General features: G+C 35.7%; 1 long non-coding RNA gene across 1 annotated transcript in view; it reads left to right on the forward strand.

Annotated features, from left to right (window-relative positions):
• The window catches only part of LOC110742875, a 109330-nt gene that overhangs the window by 3598 nt on the left and 81213 nt on the right, over window positions 1–24519 (forward strand). The window contains exon 2 of the long non-coding RNA XR_002521113.2: window positions 4570–4630. This is a non-coding gene — a long non-coding RNA (uncharacterized LOC110742875). The remainder of the gene's footprint in view (window positions 1–4569; window positions 4631–24519) is intronic.

Genomic DNA, 24519 nt, shown 5'->3' on the forward strand with positions numbered 1-24519 from the left:
ACTGAACAGTGACATTTACTGTGCAACATCAAGGGGAATAAGATACTCATCAAACTGGAATTATTCTTAACATGGTGTTCTTTGAATAAGAAAAATACATAGTTGGTTATTATGGACTTAAAACTCTGTTAAATGGATATTCTGATAAAATATTTGTTGATCTGTAGAGTGTGGAAAATCTGAGAATATTAGCTTTACTCATCTTGAGCTTTGAGGATGTTTTCTATACGCTGATAGTTTCATATTAACTAAAAAAGCTGGATATTGTAAAATCTCATTTATAAAAACTCAGAGGAAGATAAAATTTTCTTTGATGGTGAGACTGTTGTCTTAGTTCAGGAAATTATTTAATAATCCTTTGTTACCTGTGAATGAAGGAACTTTGTAATTCTGATTTCTCCTAAAACGTGAGGGTTTCCAGAGTCAGCTTAGACACTGTTTTTGCAAATAGCCATGGTTTGCCTTATGCCAAGGAAGCCCAGAGGGAGGGCCTACTCCTCCTCTGTTGCTGTGTATATATTGAAATGCTTTTTTATTTTTATTTTTTTGTTTGTTATCTATAATGAGCTCTCTGAGCTGTCATAATATGTGAGATGAACCAGAGGTATTGATGTTATATACTCCCTTCCATTCAGGATTTTCTGCTTGGAGGGAAATGTGGATATAGTTAAAGCTGACCTGGAGAATTGTGAATATTGTTGCAGTTATTGAATATATTACCATGTGAATAATAGAGACTGTGTTGCTCTCTAGTATAAGCTATATTTATTTTTAATTCATTTTAATTAGTAGTTATATAACTGGAGAAGTTTTGTTACCTTTATCCTGGCCTGCCTGGCTGGCAGTATAATAGCAGGAGCCTCTTTTAGAACATCTTATTGAAAACATGGCTGAAAGGAATTAATGATGATATCCACAGACGGCATAGAAAATGGCTTTTGTTCCCAGCGTTAACATTTGCTTCCCAATCACGTTTCAATGTTTGCAAAGACTGGCAGATTCACACCAAAAACAGTAGGTGTTCATATCCATAGAGTGGATGCAGAATAAGCAGTTGTGACAGGAGCTTCTTCCTGCCAGGTACTCCTCCCACTCACCTCAGCCAGCCCCAGACAGGCAGTAGCATTCATTGTGCACCCTTGGGCAGCCCTGAAGCCTGGCTGGGCCACCAGACAGGGTGGCAGCCTGTCGCGGGCATCAGTAGCCTGCTTCCTGGGAAGAGTTCCTTAAGGGTGTTGGCTGTTTTTGTTAGCTAAGTTTTTTCTGGGCTCCACCATTCCCAACTCCAGGTAGACAAGATAGACGTCACACAAAACAATTTTAAAGTACTTTGCTTAGTGCATTTTGTTATGATTGCAATGTTTGTTTCTCATTTAATAGGAGGCTTTTTACTTTATTACATTTTAGTCTTTAGAAGACGTGGGTACTGTCACTATGTAAAATACGTAATATTTTATATGTTATACTATGTCACATATACTTGTAATATCAGACCTTGCATTCAATATACAATGCAATTGACTCTTTGCAGACCTGCATTTTTCAGTGAACAATAAAAAGATTGTCTGGCACAAAAAAGAAAAAAAAAAAGAAAGAAACCAACCATGAAAGGACAGAGATGATGAAATGTCAAACATAGACCGGCAGATATTTAAACAGCTATTACACATTATGTAGCTATTCTGTGTTTTCTGAGTTTAAGAAAGTAGAAGAAAACATAAATATGGTGAGAGAAATGGAAGGTATTATTCAAAAGACTCAAGTAGAATTTAGAAGTTCCCTCTTACTGGGGAAAGAAGCTAGGCAGAGAAGAAAGGAGAAATCCTGAAGTTGCTTTTCCTTCACTCTAAATCAGTACCCAGAACTTTACTTTCTACTCCTGGCCCTGTCCCCCACTTTCCCGTAAGCCACCCAGAGTCCAAAGAACTGCCCTAGCCTCCTGTCTGTGGCTCTCTCCATGGTGAGATGACCCTCACCTACATGCTGACCCAGAAGACTCTCTATGTTCCTGGGCGGAAGTGGGAGGCAGGGAAGACGGGCAGTGCTTTCTCCAGTTTTGGGCCCTTGCTTGTACCACTGCATTAGTGATTAAAATCTTATTGTTATTTTTATTTTTTGGCTTGTTGCTTTAATTGCCTACTGTAGCACCTGGTAGCTCAACCTCTTTCTTTCAGCTCAGCTGAGCTCCTGAGAGCACAGAGACAAAAAAGACTGAAAAATAATGAAGAACATCTATGACCTGTGACAAAATATCAGGCACTTTAACATCATACAATTGGAGTACTAGGAAAAGAGGGAGGGGACAGAACACAGAAAAAAAGAATGGAAAAACAATTGCCAAAGTTTTCTGATTTTGAAGGAAATTTTAAATCTATAGATCCAAGAAGTTTAATAAGTCTTAATAAAAAATTACAGGAAGATGTATGTTATCATTTGTAAATTCCAGAAGAATCAAAGATTTAACTGTAAAAAATATAATACCTTATACATGTTTTTAAAAGATTAATTTAAAAAAATAATTGTGGGCCGGGCGCGGTGGCTCAAGCCTGTAATCCCAGCACTTTGGGAGGCCGAGACAGGCAGATCACGAGGTCAGGAGATCGATACTATCCTGGCTAACACTGTGAAACCCCATCTCTACTAAAAAATACAAAAAACTAGCCGGGCGTAGCGGCGGGCGCCTGTAGTCCCAGCTACTCGGGAGGCTGAGGCAGGAGAATTGCCTGAACTCAGGAGGCGGAGCTTGCAGTGAGCCAGGATAGCACCACTGCACTCCAGCCTGGGCGACAGAGCAAGACTCCCTCTCAAAAAAAAAAAAAAAAAAAAAAAAAAATGTGAGTACAAAGTTCTAAGTGTTATTCCAAACCTTGAAAATATTACAGAATTATTAATAAATTTGACCACTTAAGTTTTTTCATGTCTGTATGTAATGTATATTTTAAGCAAAGGATGTGTTTATCATATGTTTTACAAAAGGTATTATATTTAACAAAAAGCATGATGGAGTTTTGCAACCTATTGAAAGCTCTTGAAAAATCAATAAAACTACTGGCAAACAATGTAAAATAAAGTGTATGAACAGTCAATTCACTGCAAAAGTCTATGAAAAGATGCTCAACCTTGCTCATAATTAAGGAAATGTAAATCAAAATAATAATAATGTGGGGACATTTTCCCCCTGTATGATTGAAAGGGATAATATTTGAAACCAGTGTAGCAGGATTGTGTGACTTTGACATTCTTGCTTTGTTCAACAAAGAGGGATGTGGGAAACTCTTTGGAAGGAAATTAGATAATGATGATCAATAATAACAATGTACCCATTCTTTGACACTGCAACTCCATTTTTAGGAAGTTATATTAAAATTACTCTGTCAGGTGCATTATAATAAATGAGTAAAAATACCCATTACTGCATTTTCATATTAATGAAAGACTAGAGAAACCAATACTTAATGACATATGGACTCTAATGTAAGAAATGATGTGACAATACAATGAAACACAGTGTGGCTGATGAAAAGAATAAAATATGAATGTAAAATTATTTCCAAGATATATTTTTTTAAAATCTAAAAAAAAAGGTACAGAAGAGGATGTATGTATTAAAACTATAGAAATTAGAAGATCTTAAGATGAGGGAAAAAGAAACAACTATAGAGGGTATGTGTGTATATATGTAATATACCCGTACTCACATATAAGTTGGTATTGGCATAGACTGTGTCTGAGATAACTTTAGTTGCATTTGGTCAAGGAAATTAGGAGCCTACATAAAGAAAGACGCTTACATATCACAATTTACCTTTAAAATGTTTAGTTTTGCAAGTTAAAAAGTTTTAAGTTAGCAAAACTATTCAACATTAGCTAACACAAAAAATTTTTTGTTTTCCTTAAGTAAAATAGATTTTCATGTTTTTGGGCATACAAGTTGAGAATAGTTATTCTTGTAGTCTATTTTTAAATGACAATAAATCTTTGATATTCAAAAATTGAATAATTATGGTTTCAAGTATATGAGTTATCTGGAAAACTCATTGGATATAGTAATTTATAATCTTGCTGAAATTTGATTTAGAATCAATTAACTTATTACATTGAGGCTCGTCAACTGTACATTTCTAATTTTGATTTTGATGTGTTGGTTTTTAATTTATCAAATTTACCTAATAAGCCTTATAATGAGATACAAATTGTGTGTGTGTGTGCAAGCCATTGCCAGTGATAGAAAACAAGAAATCTAAGAAGCCGTAACTGGGCAAATCAAAGTTTTGCACAAATTACACGGAAGAATGCCAGCTCTAACATTTCCTCAGATTTATGCTTTGAATAAGGTTTATAAAACCCATAAAAGGAAATAAAGAAAAAAGTGCACATGAAGAAACGAAACTATCTGTTCCTTTCCTTCTGGGTATGAGGCCTTGGTTAAGAACATTCTCAGGCCTTTATGTTATTTGTGTTGTATATTCATAAATTTGGAGGATTCATAAAAGTTTGTAATATAGCCTTAAAACAGTTAAATTTTTTCTGTCCTGTATCAAGCATTTGTTGTACTTCTCATTTTTCCAGAGGCCAAAACTAAATCCATGGGCATCTTCATCTGGCTGCCTGTAGAATGAATGCTTGTGAGGTAAGAACCATGCTTTTCATTACAAAATTGGGGTACTATTTGATAAAAATAATAAAATATCTTCCTGATGAATTATATACAAGTTCAGATATTTGAAGATATCATACTTGCAGTAAAGATCACTAACCTAGCATATAGGGAATAAAAGGTTTGCAACCTTAAGGCCCTATTTTATACATAGCAATTTAGCAAGAACAAGCTAAAATGATAATCCCCCAATGCTGTCACAATTACAGTATAATAAGCACAGTATATGCCAACCACTCAACAGTTATGACAGTTAACTGAGTTATGATATAACTGAGCTGACTTCAACCCTTTTGATAAGTAACATGTAGCTGTGCAAATTAAAATTTTTGCCATTTGAAAATTGCATTCCCGAATATCTATGTGTTAAAAATAAAAATAAACAAATTCAGGTTTATGAATAAAGGTGCTTGAAATAATTTAAGGAGATGGTTCCATAATTCTAGTACCTTAATATGATGCAACACAAGTGTGGTCCCTCAGTAAGTACCACATCTAAAATATGAATATATTTATTATGAAATAGTTAAAAAGCAAAAGCATACACTATAGTATCAGTCATAACTTATTTAAAAATTGAGACATTTCTGGGCTGAAACTTTGGCCTTGTTTTACTTTCCAATCTTACCTTCTTCAATATATATGGCTCCTCAAAAGAGTCAGTGCATTAATCAAAACTTGCTATGAAGAAAAATGTCTTACAAAATGGACACAGATGAGACAATTTATTTTGTCTTCAGTTTATTGCTATAATTTAGTGTTCTGGAGAGGTACTGCTGAGAGGTCTGCCCTGGGAATAAAATATACTTCATTTATTTTCCAAGTGTTAGCAGCTATAAGACTAGATGGATAAGAAAGTGGTCATGTCATAAAAATACTGTATTTGCCTTAATATCAGTTTAAATGGACCAAGTGGCCAAAATAGTCTCTAGATATCACTTGAAGTAGCCTTAGTGCTGGATGTGAAAATCTACATTTCTATTCAGATAAATGAGGATCCAAGTATATGCCTCACAAAATAATTGACTTTTCACAAGCAATTCATGTAGTTCTTTCCTAAAGAGCAAATTCAATTGATGTGTTTAATATTAATTGTCTAAAAATGGTGGTTGAAATAATTGCTTAAATTGAACCTTTGTTGCCTGTGTTAAGATATACTTGAGCTAAGAAGCAGTTTTTGAATTAATCAACATCATTCCATAGGTCATTTTTCTATTCAATTTCATAAATTTTTTTAGTGATTTCTCTATAACATTGTGTTTATTCTTAGGAACACAAAATGACAATATAAGAATTCTATGCTATTCCGTAGAGATCTCCTCAGCACTTCATTTGTGATTTTGCATGTTAGCGTTCATTCTCTAACCTCTCTTAAGTTACTTCCTCCTGAGAAAAATGATTTTCCCTGTTGGTAGGCCAACATCTCACAAAATCATACATTACAGGAAATGCATGAACAACCAACAATAGTCTGGCCCAAGACCGACTTAGACTTGTCTACAAACCTCTCTTTCACCATCCTCCATCATCAGAGTAGAGTTGCCAGGGCTGCCATTATCTCACATAGGAAATGAGACAGTGGAGGAATCCATATTGGACTTTGCAGCTGAAAAATATGTGGCTTAGCCTCTTAGCTGCTTAGTTACAGAGGCACAGATGCCTCCTGAAAGCTTAACAGAAGGTGGGAAAGTTTATTTTAAAGCTTCATCTGTGCAGGAAAAAAAAAATGAAAGCATGCCCCTTTAGTTTATGAAGTTTGTTTATTAAACTAAGCATAGCAAAAAAGGGCTGAGTAAATCCTAATGGAAGTTTGCATTTTAGTTATCTTATTTATAGGTAATTCATTAAATGAAATGAATTAATAGGATCATAGATTTAAGAAAGGTGGTCTCCATTTAACCTATTAGGTATAAATTACCCATGTGTTACACAATATTTTTATTACCTATGCTTTAATGGAAATAATTGAATTTTTTGTCATTTGATTTAATCACACCTCTACAAGATAGTTCAAATATTGAACTATAGTCGAAAGATGTAAGTATTGAAATACTTTTTTACTGTTCATTTAAAAACTAATTATTAAATGTCTCCTAAGAAAAATGCAACATAAATAATTATTTTTGATAGAAAGTGATATATAAGTAATTCCAAATGAGTGATTATGAGATTTATTTTAATATAAGCATTCATAATATTCTGTCCATATCAGCTTTTCTATTGATTTACAGTTCTGGAAATTACATATATGAAATAAGTAACTGGGGGTAAAGGAGGACATCTGCCTGGCCAGATGGATAGGCTAAAAGAATTCTAGCAATAAATAAATAGAATAAAAGAAGTCACAACTGGATCATCTCCCCTTTTAAGTAGATGTATGATTTCTAGAGTAATAACTTACAGGATGGCATGTTTATTTATCCCATATATTTTACCGAGCATCTACTCTATGAAAGACACTGAATAAGGTATCAAGATTCAAAAAGATATCAAGATTTTAAAAGACCATGTTCCGTTCCCTAAGAAGCTCACAGTCTAGTTGGCCTAGGAAGGTCTGTCGATTAATCATTAGAAGACAATGTCATTTCCAGTATGAATGGGCATCACCCAGAAATTCTGTATTTTATGAACATTTTCTTCCTTAATTATATCTTTATAATTATATCTCACAAATATTCCATGTTAGTGTTAACTCTAACATTATCTTATTTTTCCAGCCCTCTCCTTTTATATGCCTTATGTATATTGTCTAAATGCATTAATTAAACTATGTACAAGATACACTGGTGCTCACAGGAAAGAGGATTATTCTGCCTATTAAAGTGAGGCTTCACAAAGAATGTAAATATAACACATAATTTGAATACTGAAAGATTAGAAGTCTGCTAGTTCTACAAAAGGCAGGATGTATTCTAAGTATGGAGAATATTATGCTTAACCATATGAAGATATAAAATCAATGCATGCTAGCAGTTGTAAGTATTTCATTATTAAATATTATGACAGGGTAGAGAATGGCAGAATCTTGAAGTAGAAATAGTGAGAACAATTTAGCTAGGTAAATCTCATTTATTTTTATTATGATGGCTAACAAAATGGAAATTTGAAAAAACAATTATCACTGATGATAAATCATTTCAGTGATAAATATTTACTAAGATCTATATAGCTTCATTAATATATAAACAGGCAGGTATAAGAACTATATATATATGCACATACAATGGCCTTATCTATTGTATTAGTCAACTTGGGTTGTCATAAGAAAATACCACAGATGACAGTTTAAACAGAGATTTATCTTCTCACGTTTCTGGAGGCAGGAAGGTTCAAGATCAAGCAAGCTCTCTGGTGTTTTTTCTTAGAAGGACACTAATCCTGTTGGATTAGGGTTCCACCTTTATAACTTCATTTAGCCTTAATTAATTCCTTACTTCAAATACAGCCACACTGGCTGTTAGATTTTCAACATACGAATCTGGTCATTGCCAGGAAGGGAGAAGGCTGCAGGCAGACACAAATATTCAGCCCATAACATCTGTCTACATCCAAGGTGTTATTATAGTGAAGCCAATTATTCCATAAAAATAATCAGTCACTATATCAGTTTGTTATCATGTTGCTATGAAGAAATATCCAAGAATGGGTAATTTATTTAAAAACAAAAAAGAGAGAGAGAGAGATTTAATTGACTCACAGTTCCTCATGGCTGGGGAGGCCTCCTCTTCACAGGGTGGCAGGAGAGAGAATGAATGCCAGCAGGGGAAATGCCAGATGCTTATAAAACCGTCAGATCTTGTGAGAACTCACTCACTATCATGAGAATAGCATGGGGGAAACTGCCCCCATGATCTAATCGCATCCCACCAAGTCCCTCTCATGACACATGGATATTATGGGAACTACACTTCAAGATGAGATTTGGGTGGGGACACAGCCAAACCACATCAGTCACTTAATTGGATACATCAGCCAATTTGGTCAAATGCTAAGCCTTACTCTCTGTTTGTAGCTCAATACTAAATGAAAAGTATACTTGGTACTGTTTATAATCAAGTTTATAGCATTGGTTTTTCACATTTTATTTCTCGCATTCTTTTTGCATAATCAGTTGAGTTCTGAATGCTTTTTTTTTTTTTTCAGTAAAAAGTTTTCCTTAGCAGATGTCTACGACAGATTTTGTAAAATGAGACCATTGATAGGTGGAGGCTATTGAGCAGAGGAGTGCTGCTCTCCCTAAAGAATTGCCAGACCAGAATGGCAGCTAAACCAGTCCACTATGAATGCTTTAACAGCTCTAACAGCCTCAGAGTTTATAGCATACCTCTCACTAATAGCTAAAGCTCCATAAAAATGCCAGAATAGTTTTCATTTCTGTCTTTGTACCAGAATCTTCATTTAACTCCAAAGCAGACTAGTAGCATCACAATTGCATTCTTCCCTACATCTCATAAATTTAACTAGGGAATGCTGTTTGCCATGTATATTGTGTTTATTTTTCATTATAAATTCACAAAATTTGCTTGAAATGAATGAAAATTCTGTCTCGTCTACTGTAGTCTGGTCATTGCGCCTTGCAAGCCAAGCAGAGCATTTGAATGCCAAGTGCAGAGCTCTGATTGGAGCTCAGTGTAGCTTCACTGTCAGCTCTCTAGTTTATCCAGATGGTGCTGGTTTTGCCCAATGTGTCATTTTTACTTTAAATGAACAATTTCACCCTTAAGTGCCAAAGAAAAATGGATCTTTTTTTATCCTTTGTGAATGAACTTAAGCTCTCTTTGATGCATTAAAAAAAGTTTTTAAAAATGTGTAGCTTCAAGATCAAGATAACCATATTTGGAGAATATCTATTCCAACACATCCATGTAGCATGTTTAATTTCCTTATATTTTATTTGCTTTTTTCCTTATTTTTTGTCACCTACTACAGTAATTTCTCTATTTTCTTTGTGTGTGTTGTGTGTGGAGATAGGTCTCACTATGTTGCACAAGTTGGTCTCAAACTTCTGGCCTCATGTGACCTTCCCACCTTGGCTTCTCAAAGTGCTGGGCTTATAGGCATGCACCACCACACCAAGCCCTACAGTAACTTCTCTAACACTGACCATCAACAAATATTTTTTTCTCTACCCAAATTAGAATAACTAAAGACAATTTCTTCTTCTCCTAGGCAATAAATCTTTTGTGTTAATATATTCTCTTGGCAAAGGGAAGGGTGAAGATCTTGGACTTACAATGTGTGAACTAGTGATTCTAGAAAAAGTACTTCTAATTGCTATTAATGAGCCCCTCGTGTTTCTATCTGGGCACCTTAATCACTGCTTATCATCTTCTCTTTACACCTGTCATCACCATTATATAGGGCTCCTCAGAGCAGGACTATGTCTGATACAGCTTTACACTCCTAGAACCTAGTACATTGCTGGGTATGTAGTGAAATTTCAAGAAGTAGTATTTTGGAGTGCTTAAGACCATGGTTTTCCAAGTGAAACATTTCACTGTGAGGTCTCACTCTGCCACTGATACTGGGTGACCTTTAGGCACTTATAGTAAATATTTGTTGTTTTTATTCTCTTCTCGTATTTTTGTTGTAGAATCCTGGTTTTATTTTTCACTTCTTGAGAGGAGAGGATGTGGACAGGGTGGTCTGACCCCTCTCCAGTTGGAGAGATGATCATAAGATCCAGGCTAGCTCATATACACATTCATTCACCGATGACAGTGACTGGCTCAAAGCTAGGCACATCACTCAAGTCAGGCTCTTATTAGTGAGCCTGTGGTTTGTCAAAACTGTGGGGAAGAGAGAGGCCCCTTCCAGCTAGAAGTTAGCAGAGGGGATGAAGTAAAGCCAGAATATGTAGGTTGGCCTCTCATTAAACACTGGGACTAAAAAAAAAAAAAAAAATCATGTGACACCAAAGATGCAATTCTTGTATTGAAAAAATCTTCTAATGAAGAAAATCTTCGTTTTCTGCCTTAACAGCTTTTTATCTTACATAGTGACTCTCAACGAGAGTAGGGAAGGAAGGACGAAGATACATTAGCTTAGAGAGTCTTATTAAAGCTTCACAAGCTGCACCCCATACCTCTCCTCACATAGAGTAACTCTGTTAAGAGGATTTTAACTTTTAGGAGCGGATGTGTGGAGAAAAAATGAGAATTTATTTTTTAGGACAGTAGTTTTCAAACCTGGCTGCAGAGTAGAATCATCTGAAGAGTTTTCAAAAGACAAGAATATCTAGAAGTGTTATTGAGCTTGAGTTTTTGTTTGCTTTATTTATTTATTTTTATTTTTTAGCTTCTGTATTAGTCAGCTTGGGCTGCCATAACAAAGTGCCGTAGACTAAGTAACGTAAACAACAAAAATTTATTTTCTCACAGTTCCAGAGGCTAGGAAGTCCAAAGTCAAGGTGCCAGCAAGATAGGTTTAATTGTGAGGTCTTGTCCCTTGGCTTGTATGTGTCTGCCATCTCCATCTGTGCTCATATGATCTCTTCTTTGAGAGTTCAGGGAGACAGAGCTACTTCTCTGGTGTCTTGTCTTACAAGGGCAATAATCCCAACATGAGGATCCCGCCTTTCTGACCTCATTCAACCCTAATTACCTGCCAAAGGACCTGTCTTCAGACTAAGGGTTTCAGCATATTCATTTTGGGAAAACACAAATATTAAGGCCATAACAGCTTTCAGGTGATTTCAATATGCTACCAGAATGAAACCACACTTCAAGGGAAGGAAAAATGCCTTTTTTCCTATGCCTTTTTATAGGTTCACGGCTGTGGCTACTACAGCAGAAGGCAGATTAACAAAAGACAAGGATACAAATTTATTTAATATATGTATTACATGATATGGAATCTTTCAAGAAGAAGTTTAGCCATTTCTTTGGGTCTTCATTTCTTCTTGTATACATGCAAACCAGAGTTGACTTTAGTATATCAGAGACTTTCTTGAACTGTCTCTTAATTCCACGTGTTGAGTGACACTATATTTCAAATCATGTCTATGCAGTAACATGGGATGAATTAGTATGTTTCCCAGTTATGTTTGGAAGACCCATAAGATGCTTGTTATTTTTTCTGACCCTAGCAATGTTATCGTGAACAGAAGCTGCAAGATCCAGCTACATTATGGATGAGTATTTTCATTCGTGGTTTAAAACACTTTCTACTGCAAAATATTATCCCCCTCCAAAACTATTAAAAACTGCAGTTATAAACTTAAGTACTATTTTTAACTTTTTGAAAATTAATATATTGTTTTAATAAACTCTTTCTACTACTGAATGTCATGATAAAGAATCTTTGCCAGTGTTCACATGATCAAGAGAATGTGTTAACATTTATTACCAAAAATGTCCTCATTAATATTTTATAGAATGTCTCGCATAGAAAGCGGTGTTAAATCTCCGAAAGACTGCTGTCTTGTTTTCATGCTTTTAATCGAATTTTGTTGTAGCAGTAGAGAATCAAAATTTGTAGGTGGTTTCAATGAATTTCAGACAAATTTCAAGTAATGTCACTATTTTTCAATTAATTCATTTTTATTTTTTCCATTCTAAATATAAAAATATGTTAATCAATGAGTAAAGTGTTTGGGCTATCAAAAAATGGATAAGTAACCTTTCAAAAGAACTCTTGATCATGGAATTCATTCTTTTAAAATATTCAGCCTCTTCCCTATGTTAGACACTGCGAAGGCATTATGGAAGTTTGGGAGAACTTCTTCCTTCCTATGTCTTTATTATAGAGCAGCACTTTCCAGCAGAATGTTCTGTGATGATGATGATGATGGAAATGTTCCTTGTTTGCTACACTGTCCCATATGATAACCACTAGGCATATGTGGCTTTGAGCACTTGAAATGTGCCTATTGAAGCCAAAAACTAAATTTTAATTTGCTTTAATTTTAATTAATTTACATTTACATATAAATAGTCACATGTAGCTCATGGCTACAAAAATGGACAAAGTGGCTATAGAGGTCAAAAATTAAAAACTTGTTTTTTCAGTATCCCTTTGCAATTAATAGTGATCATGTTTTGTGTTTCACGGTTATGACTGATGAGACTGTATCTGTCAGAGTGTGGTCATGGAAGCAGAACCACGTGAAATAGAATAGTAAGACTTAAGAATAAAATAATAAAAGATTAAGAATAATATAATGACTATACACTTGTCTTGTTGGAAGGGTTGAGTGTCATAATTTATCAGTTAGGAGTGTGTTCTGCAGCAAGAAATAGCTTTCAGGAAATCCATAAAGGAAGGCAGGGAAGCTGTCACCTATGTATCCACCTGCCTGTGCACCATGCTGGATACATCACAGGTTGCAAAAGCCAAGGAAATGCTTGCTAAAGATCCCACTGACTCCCTGCATGGGTTGATTCTCAAGTGAACTCCCAGAGTCAAGGGAAATTATCTCCAATTATCTCAGCTGCTACTTAGAGCTACCATCAGAGAATAAGTGCTACTCCGCCTCAGCTCTTCACATTGCTAGCTTGCAGTGTCCCTCGGTGGCGGAAGCTAAGCCAGAATCCTATTGGAGAGATCCTGAGAGATACCGCTGTGGGCTTTTACACTAGGATGCAGAAGAGAATGTACAAGGGGTCAGGGAATACCCCTGAGTTGACAAGAGGCATCCTCACACACAGATTTAAGAAGGAGTTTTCTGTTATCAGTTCATCTTCTTGTTACCTCACATGTGGATAGGATGGCAGGAGGACTTGTGACCAGGAGACAACAGACATATGAATGGCAATAAATATTCTATGAGGTGGAGTGGAAAGAGCCTCAGGGCTGGATGACATAGATGAGTTACTGCACCAGCATTGGATTGACTATATCTATTGTTAAGTTAGAGAAATAAAGCCATGATAGTTGATTTTTTTTTTGTTTATGTAATAGAAGACATTCCTAAATGATACAGGAAAACTGCAAAATTGTGTAAAACTTTCTCTCTCCCTAAGAAAGAGTTCATATTTAACAATTTTATTGGATCATAACTTAAGTTGCAGCAACCATTTCGCGTTTGTTCCTTCCTTTTTATTTTTTGGTTTGATTTCTTCCTTTTCCTCTCCTCTCCCTCTACCTCCCTTTCTCCCACCCCTTGAACTTATCTTTCCCCAAAATAGCTTTCTTTCTAATTTATTCACTAAATATTTTATAAGACCCTACTGTGGACCATGTAGTAGGTACTTACAAAATCAAAATGCCCATGCTTTTATAAAGGTTTTTAAAATCACAGTGGTCCAATGTTTGTTTGTTTGCTTGTTTGTTTGTTTGTTTGTTTTGAGATAGAGTCTTACTCTGTCACCCAGGCCGTAGTGCAGTGGCATGATCTTGGCCCACTGCAACCTCCACCTCCTAAGTTCAAGTGATTCTCATGCCTCAGCCTCACAACTAGCTGAGATTACAGGTGTGTGCCACCATACCCAGCTACTTTTTATATTTTTAGTAGAGATGGGTTTTCACCATATTGGCTAGGCTGGTCTTGAACTCCTCACCTCAGGTGATCCACCTTCCCCGGCCTCCCAAAGTGCTGGGATTACTGGCATGACCCACTGCCACTGGCCCAATGTTATTTTTGAGACTTATCTTTTTTAAAAAGAGTATATTATAGTTGGTCTTCCATTGATAATTTCCTGACTTTCCCAAGAAACACTACATTTCCTCCAGACCTCTAGTACTCAATGTAGCATTTGAAGACCAGCAGGATTAGTATCATCTAGAGGCTTGCAAGAGAAGCAGAGTCCCAGCTGTAAGAAGGACTTTTGCTTTATTAAAGATTTTTTGGAGGGTAAAGAAAAGAGCTGCATGTATAATCTGATTTCAGAAAAGCAAGAATGTGAAAAATGTGTGGTTTGGCATGGAAGAAATAAAATTTGCATTATATATATAAAGTTATATTTACCTTGTCAGTGAGGGCTGCCAAGGGATTCCAAAGCTGATTCACAAAGTTCACAATACATTTGAGGGGGAGAAGAAGATAAAGAAAAGTTGGTTCGAAGTTATAGTTAGATAGGAGGAATAAGTTCCAGTGTTCTATTGCACCGTAAAATAATGTACTATATATTTCAAAATAGAAGAAAGGATTCTGAACGTTTTCACCACAAAGAAATGATAAATGTTTGAGGTTACAGATTTGCTACTTACTCTAATATAATCATTACACAATGATACATATATCAAAACATCACATTGTACCCCATAAATATGTACAATTATTATGTGTCAATTGAAAAGAAAATAAATTACAAATGCCAAAAAAAAGAGAGAAATATCTGATGGTTTTCCTTTGGCTAAAGAAATAAATCTTACATCCCAGAACATGGACACAATAGACTTTACCATGAACCCTAAACTGTTCACGGCATCTCCCTTTCCAGTACCCACACACGGCATGCCCTTCCCCCTCCTAACTCTTCACCATAAAAGGAACACAGCCCCTGCTCCCAAACTTCCCTGCTATACTCTTAGCCTGATTCTTCTTCTGCCCTTCTGTACTAGCAAACTAGTCATAATGCTTCAGGTTACAACTCAAAGAGGCACAACATTTTCCCACTTAGTGATGGCCTCCATCAGATTGTATTACGTTTAGTTATATTTTTTCCTTCTCTGTCACTAGAATCTATGTTCCAAATCAGCATGGAGGGTTTTGCTGTTCTTGTTATCAATAATGTAATGTCTGATGTGGTACATGCTCAAGAAGTGTTTGATACATTATTTCAACAGTTAGCTTAGGCCAAGTTAGGCTGCAGTTGAAACAAAAACAAAACTTAGCACTCCGTGTTTCTGAACAACCAAGGCTTATTTCTAGCTCAAGGTACATGCCTATCACAGGTCAGATGTGGTTCTGCTCCAAGTCATCATCATTCCAAGTTCCAGGCGGAAGAAAACAGTCCCTATATGAGACACTGCTTATCTCAAGGGAGAGCAAGAGGAGATGTTGTCAAACCACAGAAAGATTCTTAAAGCTTCTTTTTGAAAGTGGCTAATTTCACTTACAGTTTATTGGCAAAAGTGAATCATAGCAGATAAAAAGAAATATAAAATCTTTCTATAGGGAAGGACAGCAGATATTCTCAATCACAATACAACTTAATATAATTATCCAGAATAACCCAAAACTCATTAATCACTTACTATGTAACAGGCATAGTGCTAAGCACTTCACAGGAATTATTGCCATTACAAGGCACTCGAGCCTGCTAAAGGGCAGTAATTTATCAAGTCATACCGCTAGTAAATGGCAGAGCTTAGTGATAGAGACAGTTTAATTTGAAGATTAAACATTTGGGTTTTCATACTGCTTTGCCATAAAAGATTTACTAAATAAATGTAATTTCCAAGAAAAAGAGCAGAACTAATAGCAGCAGGCTGCCTGTTGAAGCCATGGTTTTGGTTACTAACTAGATGATAAAGTACACATGCTCTCACAATCTGTCACAAATCTTTGTGTAAGGCTGTTGTTTTCAATCAGGGCCAATTTTGCCCTGCAAGAGACATTTGGCAATGTATAGAGACATTTCTGGTTGTCACTACTTGCAGGTGGTGGTGGGAGGTTGGTTGTTACTGCCATCTAGCAGGTAGAGGCCAGGCATTCTGCAAAACATCCTAGGATTCACAGGACAGCCCCCACAACCAAGACTTATCTAGCCCAAAACATCAATAGCATCAAGGTTGAAAAACCCTGAGGTAGGGAATGGGATAAAATATTTAGGTCACCATTAAATATGAGACTTTACTCTTAAAGTAAATAATTGTAGGAATACATTTTCTACCCTGATTAAAACCTCATTAATTTTTACTTCATATCAATTTAAAACACTCTGAAACTTTTGATGTGTTTCTGTATTTCTAAAAATTATCCGCTATTTATTTAGATACAATTCAAGCTTCATTCAGATTTAGAAGCTGATGTCATTCAGCAGGAAGGTGACATTTGGAGGAGAGGCTCTGAGCACCCCAGTATGTGGTCGCCAGTCACGGAGCAGAAGAGGCGGAAGCTGCTGAGAGCTCGGTTGGCTCTTGGAACCAAATCACTTTTTGATGCACTCTAGCAACATTTTCCTCTCCCACATCTCTGCAAATGCACTTTACATTAATTAGCTAATGACTCTAGTGTTTTAATAATGAAAATTCAAGTAAATAATCAGTACCATTAATGGCCATTCTGTCTCTTCTTGTTAAACAAAACTAGCTTAATTTGCATAGTATAGGCAGGATTATTTCTTTATTATATTAGACACCTTTTCCCTTGATGTATCCCTTTGATTATTTCTAAAATGTCTCATTTCATTGAAAGATTTAAGAGAAAATTTATGACATATTTTGGCCAACTTCATTGATCAGTTTATGTTCCGATCTTTATTTTCTTTTTTAAATCATATTAAAGTATTTAAGTGGTATCATCTTAGACAACAAAATTAAGTACAAATTTTAACATAAACATGCCTCTAGCAGCTTTTGATGGTGACATAGTTCGAACAATCAAATAATCAATGTTGAATCAGTGTTGGAAATCCTTGCCTGACACTTTGTTTATATAAACAAAATTGATCAGTTTACGCAGGCTAAATATAGTGAGGTTTTGAGAAAATACTCTAGTACAAATGCTGTCAAGCTTTTCCTGTAAAGGACATATTTTTAGGTTTTTGAGGATCATATGCAACCACTCGACTCTGTGATAGCACAAAAATAGCCACAGACATATGTGAACAAATAGGGGTGGCTGTGTTCCAATGAAATTTATTAACATGCAAAAAAGTGGCTGGTTGAACTTGCCCTGCAGGAAGTATGTACTTGACTGATCCTTGCCCTAATTAAATTAAAAGAGCAATCAAAATTGCGCAGAAAGAAAAAACTTTCCCTCTAACGAGACCTAAGTACTCCCCAGACTCTAGCGGGTTATAAAAACTCCCTGCCATCTGACCCAGACCCCATTCTCAGCATTTTTTTCCTCCTACGTTCCTTTATGTACCTCGTACACTAACCTAAATAAGCCATTCTCTGTCCTCTACACGAGATTTAGGAGTTCCGTGGCCGTGATCCCTGTCACCCTTATAATACGTAGCATTCTACTTTAAGTTTCAGCTCAGTTGTGTGCTGCTTAATGCTGGAGAATGACATTGTCATGGTTTGTCTTTTACCCAGGTCAGGTAGCTTCCTGTATCTAACACAGGATGTTGAAACTGCAGGGTTGTGGGAAAACCATATGCTTTAGGGTCAGACATACAATGGTTTGAATCTCAGTGCTGCCATTTGTTAGTTACATGACTTTGCACAAGATACTTGACCTCTTTGAAGTTTATTGTTTTATATGCAATATTAGCTAATGAATACCTGCATAGAAGTATTATAATTAGGAATAAATTAATTTGGTGAGATTGCATATGCAGGGGCTTCAGTGAATGTCAGGTATTCCCCAATGTTTCTCACCTTTAGGGAGTTATAGTCATAAAATAAACCAAATAAATAAAAAAGTAAATAAAGTGTTTCGAGTCAAAGTCACCCAGTAAAATGTTTCTATTTTTATTGAGAACACTTAAGGCAATAAAATACAGAAACAAAGAAAAGAGTAAGGGCAATGAAACAAAAAAGAGATTTTTTTTTTCCCCTTCCCTTCCCTTCCTCTCTCTCTCTCTTTTTTTTTTTTTTGGAGATGAAATTTCCCTCTGTCATCCATGCTAAAGTACAGTGGCACAGTCACAGCTCACTGAAGCCTCAAACTCCTGAGCTCAAGCAATCCTCCTGCCTCAGCCTCCAGAGTAGCTAAGACTACAGGCATGCACCACTGTGATGGTTAATATTGTATGTTAACTTGATTGGATTGAAGGATGCCTAGATAGCTGGTAAAGTATTGTTTCTGGGTGTGTCTGTGCGGGTGTTGCCAGGGGAGATTAATACTGGAGTCAGCCGACTGGGAGGGGAAGACCCACCCTCTATGTGGGTGGGCACTATCCAATCGGCTGCCTACCTGGCTCGCACAAAGCAGGTGGAAGAAGGTGGAATGAGCTGACCTGCTGAATCTTTGGGCTTTCATCTTTCTCCTATGCTGGATGCTTCCTGCCCTTGAACATCAGATTCCAAGGGCCTCAGCTTTGGGCTCTTGAACTTACACCAGTGCTTTGCTGGGGATCTCGGGCCTTCTGCAGACTGAAGGCTGCACTGTCGGTTTCTCTACTTTGGAGGCTCTGAGACTCGGACTGAGCCACTACTGGCTTCCTTGCTCCTCAGCTTGCAGACAGCCTATCGTGGGACTTCACCTTGTGATGGTGTGAGTCAATTCTCCTTAATAAACTTCCTTTCATATATGCATATATCCTATTAGTTCCGTCCCTCTGGAGAACCCTGACTAATAAAACCACCATGTCCAGCTAATTAAACTTTTTTTTAGAGATTCGGTCTTCCTACATTACCTAGGCTGATCTGAAGCTCCTGGCTCAAGCTATCCTCCCTCCTCAGCCTCCTAAGTAGCTGGGATTACAGGTGCAAGCCACCCTGTCAGGTCCAGAAAAAAAGATTTCTATGTAGACCTAGGGGAATTAGATTGATAATAACTGTGGCGTATCAAATTTGGGGGAAAAAATGTGTTATGCAATAAGTGGTATGGAAACTGCTACTGATTAAAAGAAACAATTTTTAAAAGTTCCAAATATCTCAATGATATAAAATATTAAAAAATGAGGCCATAAATAAAACCAAGGAAAGTGTGAATTAATCTATTTATAATATTAGAACATGGAAAGACTTTTAAATTAGCCATTAAAGGCTTGAAAATTTTGACCTATACAATTAACAACAAAACTTCTGGATGGCAATGAATAGATTCCAAAGACAAAATTGAAAAATTAATAACAATTTGAAACAAAACTTTATGCATATGACAAAATGGTAATTTTCAATTTACAAAAAGTTTATGTAAATTGGTAAGAAAAGATGAACTAACCATTTTTCTAAAAGAGCAAGAAGGCATTCTCCAAAAACTAGGAATGACAATAAATTGCAAGAAAGATGTTCAATCTCAGTAACAATTGAAGAAATGCAAATAACAGAAAAAAATTGGACTTTTCTCCTATTAAACTGTCAAAAAATTAGAATAGATTGATTTTCCCAGTGTTGTCCAGGATGTGGGGAATGAGCTGTCTCATAGGTTGTTGTTGAGAGCAAAAATTGCTACATCCTTTCCAGAGGACAATTTGGCAATATCTATCAAAATTTAAAATACTTTTAGCCTTTGCCCACTGATAAAAATTTATCAATGTACTTATAAAAAGTTTGTCAAAATTTATATGCAAGGGTATTCACTATAGAAAGTTTTGTAAGAACGAAATGCTGAAAACACCAAAATGTTGTTCACCAAGAGAATAGATTAATATATTATCATGTATTAATATGAGGGTATATTCTACCACAATAATAATGAAATGTAGATACATGTGCTAGTATGATGAGATCTCTAAAATCTATTTTAATTGAAGAAAGATTTAGGGTAATATGTTAAGATCTCTTTTGAGAAAATAAGTGTAAAACTGGCTACATATTTGTGGCTCAATGTACATTTTGGTGGTGGAAAGGAATCACAAGAAACTGTTAACAGTGGGTGCTTTAATATAGTGGTTAATATACAAATGGAAAGGAACAGGTGACGAGTATTTTACAATATTTTAGATTATATAGTTTTTAAACATTATATAATGGTTTACGTTATTATTACTATTTCTCACAGTAGTTGAGTACACCTATTTGACTGGTTCTTACAGAGATGGGTAAGATTGGGGGCCATTTTATATTATATTCTTTACTTTGAGAAAGAAATCAATATTTTAAATATAAATACACACACTAATACATGTTTTTAAAGGTAATACCATTCCCAAGAATTGTTTTAAGTGAGAGCATGTGGTTTGTACCAAATTGTGTTAAACATAAGGTAGCTATGGAGAGAACAAAATGCTAAAAACGAAGGAAATGATCCTCTAACAGCTTGTGGATAAATATATCTTGGTTTCTTGGTTTCCATCAGTTTTTCTGCTCTCATCCACTATTTTTTAAAATATTTGTGAACCTCTGAATGTATGTTATTGAGGAATCACTAGATCTACGTGCTCTTTTTGAATGTATACGTGGTCAATACACTAATTATAAAGGTAGCGATAACCTCTTTGTTAATGTGCACCGTCCCAATAACCAATATTTTCAAAACAGTCAATGGATTATTAGCTAACTCAAAACCTCATTGATACTTTGGAAATAGACTTTCAAACATAATTCTTCACAGTATATTGTAAATCTAATTCCACTTAATATATGTAATCAACCCTTGCCTTCAAATATTTTAAAAGGCTAATTGTCCAAGTTGTAGTGATGTTGTAAGATGGTGGAGAAATTATAGGAGAGTCGCACCTTTCCTCAGCCCTTTCCTCAGTGCTGCACCTTGGGTACTACACCTATCTATTCTTATTTCCCATATCAGCTTTCCCAAATGACCATTCTGTTTCTCAAAACCTGTATATTAACACTTTCCTTTTTTTCCCTTGAAATATGAGCAAATTTCCATCATGGGAATTAAAGCTGGGGTGGAGTGGGGAGAGGTTAGATGAAGTCTAATGATGATTTACCTCAGGGTCAGACATTGAATGTCTCAAGTATGCTTCATCATATCACCTAACATCCTATATTCCATTTATCTCGTAAGTTTTATTGTCTTTTTTTTCTGTAAAGGAATAAAGTTAGGTGTTTTTTTTTTTTTTTTTAATGTACAATAGTTGCTATTAGGCTTTATACAAGTTAGTGTTGGTTCATTTTTCACCCATGGATATTAAATTTCAAGAGGTACAATTATGGTTTTTAATGAGAGTTTATAGTGTAAGAATTTTGCAGAAGGCCAGTTTGGATGTTTTTTCTCCTACTGGGTATTTAACCATACAAAGAGTTCAAAGATTAAATTAGCACAAACAGATGAGTTCCTGAGATTAAAAACAAATAGTTTATTTATTTAGATTCTCCAACATTGGCCCACAGTTCTTATCTTTAAATACTGGTTCTTACAGAGATGGGTGAGGAGGTAAATGAAAGAAACTGTGAACGATCTTACAAGATGAAGAGAGATTTGAATGAGTTAAGCTTTTTTTTTTTTTTTTTTTTTTTTTTTGTGAAACTGACCTCCCATGCTCAGGGCAGTGTGATGAGTAGCACTCTCTGCTCCAAGTTGCTGATATACATCTTGAGAGTGGTGAGATGGAGATTCAGTAGGCTGGTCCAGCCTTTGCTATGCTTCCCCTAATGACTGCAAGCCAAAGCCATTCAATGATTCTCAGTATTCTCCTTCTAAAAGGTCTGAGACTTTAACATGTGAGCTTCCTCAGCTTTCTTTCCCTATAACAATATACCTCGATCTGACACTTATTTACTCTTTTTCCTGGTTTTATGGGGAAGGCTCCTTCTAAGGCTCACCACCCATAAGTATTGAAGAAGTTGTTTTATCAAGAATTCCATGATTCTCCTCTTTCTTCAACTTTTCTCTTTCTTCTTGATCCTTCTCGTTTCTGCATATATTTATTTCATCCTCTTTTAAAATAAGTTTTAAAGAGAAAAGGAAATTCTCTTGCATTGATCTTCTTTACTTCTGGCTATCAGAGTACATTATCCTTATGCTACAGGGTAAGCATTTTGAATGAGTGTATTTTTGCTTCCTGACTCTGACTCATTACCTACCACTCTCTTTTCAGTCCACTGCAATCTATTTTCTGCCTTTATCTCATACCCAAGAGACCACTCAAGTCAAAGCACTCATGACTTGCCAACATTAAAAAACAACTGATAATCTTCTTTCACATTTTAATTGACTTCTCTGTAGTAGTAAAAAATGTTGCCCCTTTCTCATATTTCCCAACTTAAACATTTTTTTCACTTTTCCTGTGTTGCTAAGTCTCCTGCTGCATCCTAGAGTTTCATTTCTTACTGGACTTTTCCATTACTACCCACTATATAAATGTAGCCCTTGCTAGAGCTCTCTTCTCCTTTTCTTTCCTTCCTCCTTAAGCATGCTTAACTAGCTTTACAACCTCTGCTAGCACCTTTAACCTCACAATTTTCCAACCTATATCTTGAAATCTAACTTCTTTCATTTCTGGAGCTCATATATTCAATGACCTCAGTGAGATTCTTGTTAGATCCTGTCTTCGTCAGTTCATTCTTATTAGATGCCATCTTAGTACTTTACTATAACAAAAATACTGTAGACTTGGTGGCTTATAAACAACAGAAATTTATTTCTTACAGTTTTGGAGGCTGGAAATCTGAGATCAATATATTAGCATGGCCAAGTTCTTGTGAGGGCTCTTCTGGGTTGCAGACTGCTGACTTCTTAGATTCTCGCATGGCAGAGAGCAGAGAGAGGAAGCTCAGGACTCTCATAAGGACACTAATCCCATTCATGAAGGCTCCTTTCTTATAACCTCATCTAATCCTAATGGTATCCCAAAGGTCCCATCTCCTAATACCATGACATTGGGGTGTGAGATTTTAACATGTCCAACATATTAATTTTGGGGGGATAGAAATATTCAGTCTGGTACAGAGGCCTCACAGGTTCCTGAAATTTCACACAGTGAAGACTGAACAAATCCGACTCTCCAAATCTGCTTCAAAAATGAACATTCTCTCTCCAGATCTCCTTAAAATTAAACATTTCTTCTCCAAATCTACTTCTTTCTTTTCCTTGCTTGCTATATTTAGATGCCTACCCAGTTCTTTCAAGTATTGCTCTTTAAAATGTTATTTCATCCCTCTCAATCCTGGCTGTAGTGTCATGGTGCTGGAGCTGGCTGCTATGGCGGCAGCATCCCTGTTCAACAGGGGAGACAATTGCTCCCTTAGTGGCTTGGTTTTGTGTTGTAGCTTTGGGAATTCTTTCTAAAAGTTCTAGTTAAAGCCTGCATCTTCAGCTTTCCAAATTATCCTATTAATATAAAACAAATAGAGATTTAATTTTACTATAACATATTCTCTGCAACTAGATCTTTACCAGTATAAACGACCAATATAGTTTCCTTCTAATAATACTTGTTACTTTTCATCACATTTTTTTTTTTGGTTGATGTGTCCATTTCTTCTGCTTGACTGTTAACTATCTTAGCATGATATTCCTGCAGTAGTACACATAGTAGATATTCAATATTTATAAGCTGAATGCATTCACAAGTAAGTGGTATGTGCTATACAAAGATAACTTCATAATAACTATCTTTTACTCTAGGAGCTATTTAACATTATGCTTAAAATATTAATGAAAATGTGACTTCAACTCAGTATGCTAAAAATATCTTTTAATAATGGAAATTATCTTCCAAGACTACATTCTTCTTTAATAGTTGTATCTCATTTCCAAATGTTCTTTGATCAAGAAAACTACTTTTGTTGTCCTAAAAGTTTTCATGCATGATTTCATGTTCTTTGTTGCACTTGAAAATAGAAATTGAAGTTATAAAGTTATAACTTTAAGATACATTGATGCTGTCAAACTGAAGGCCATGTAATTTTTTCTTTGCATTCCTCTGCGGTTCTTAACATGTCAAGGATGACTAGTCGCTTTCATTAAGCACTATGACCTGGGTGTGAAAATCCAAAGATATTACAGTGCTTGTCAAAACAGCTTAGCTCTTTTGGCCTCTTCTGTGCCACTTATTTTAAAGCTTAGGAAATGAAAAGCAAAGAAAGAGTTTTAAATAATGACAGTTATGGTTAATAATTATAAGTTATAAATTATAAATGATATTTAGTAGTGCCTATACACAATAAAGTCAGTTTGGAATATGGGGTACAAAATTAAATGTCTGCAGGAATGGGGCAGGTTATGTAACAAG

Source organism: Papio anubis, chromosome 4, assembly GCF_008728515.1.
Source record: "Papio anubis isolate 15944 chromosome 4, Panubis1.0, whole genome shotgun sequence".
NCBI lineage: Eukaryota > Metazoa > Chordata > Mammalia > Primates > Cercopithecidae > Papio > Papio anubis.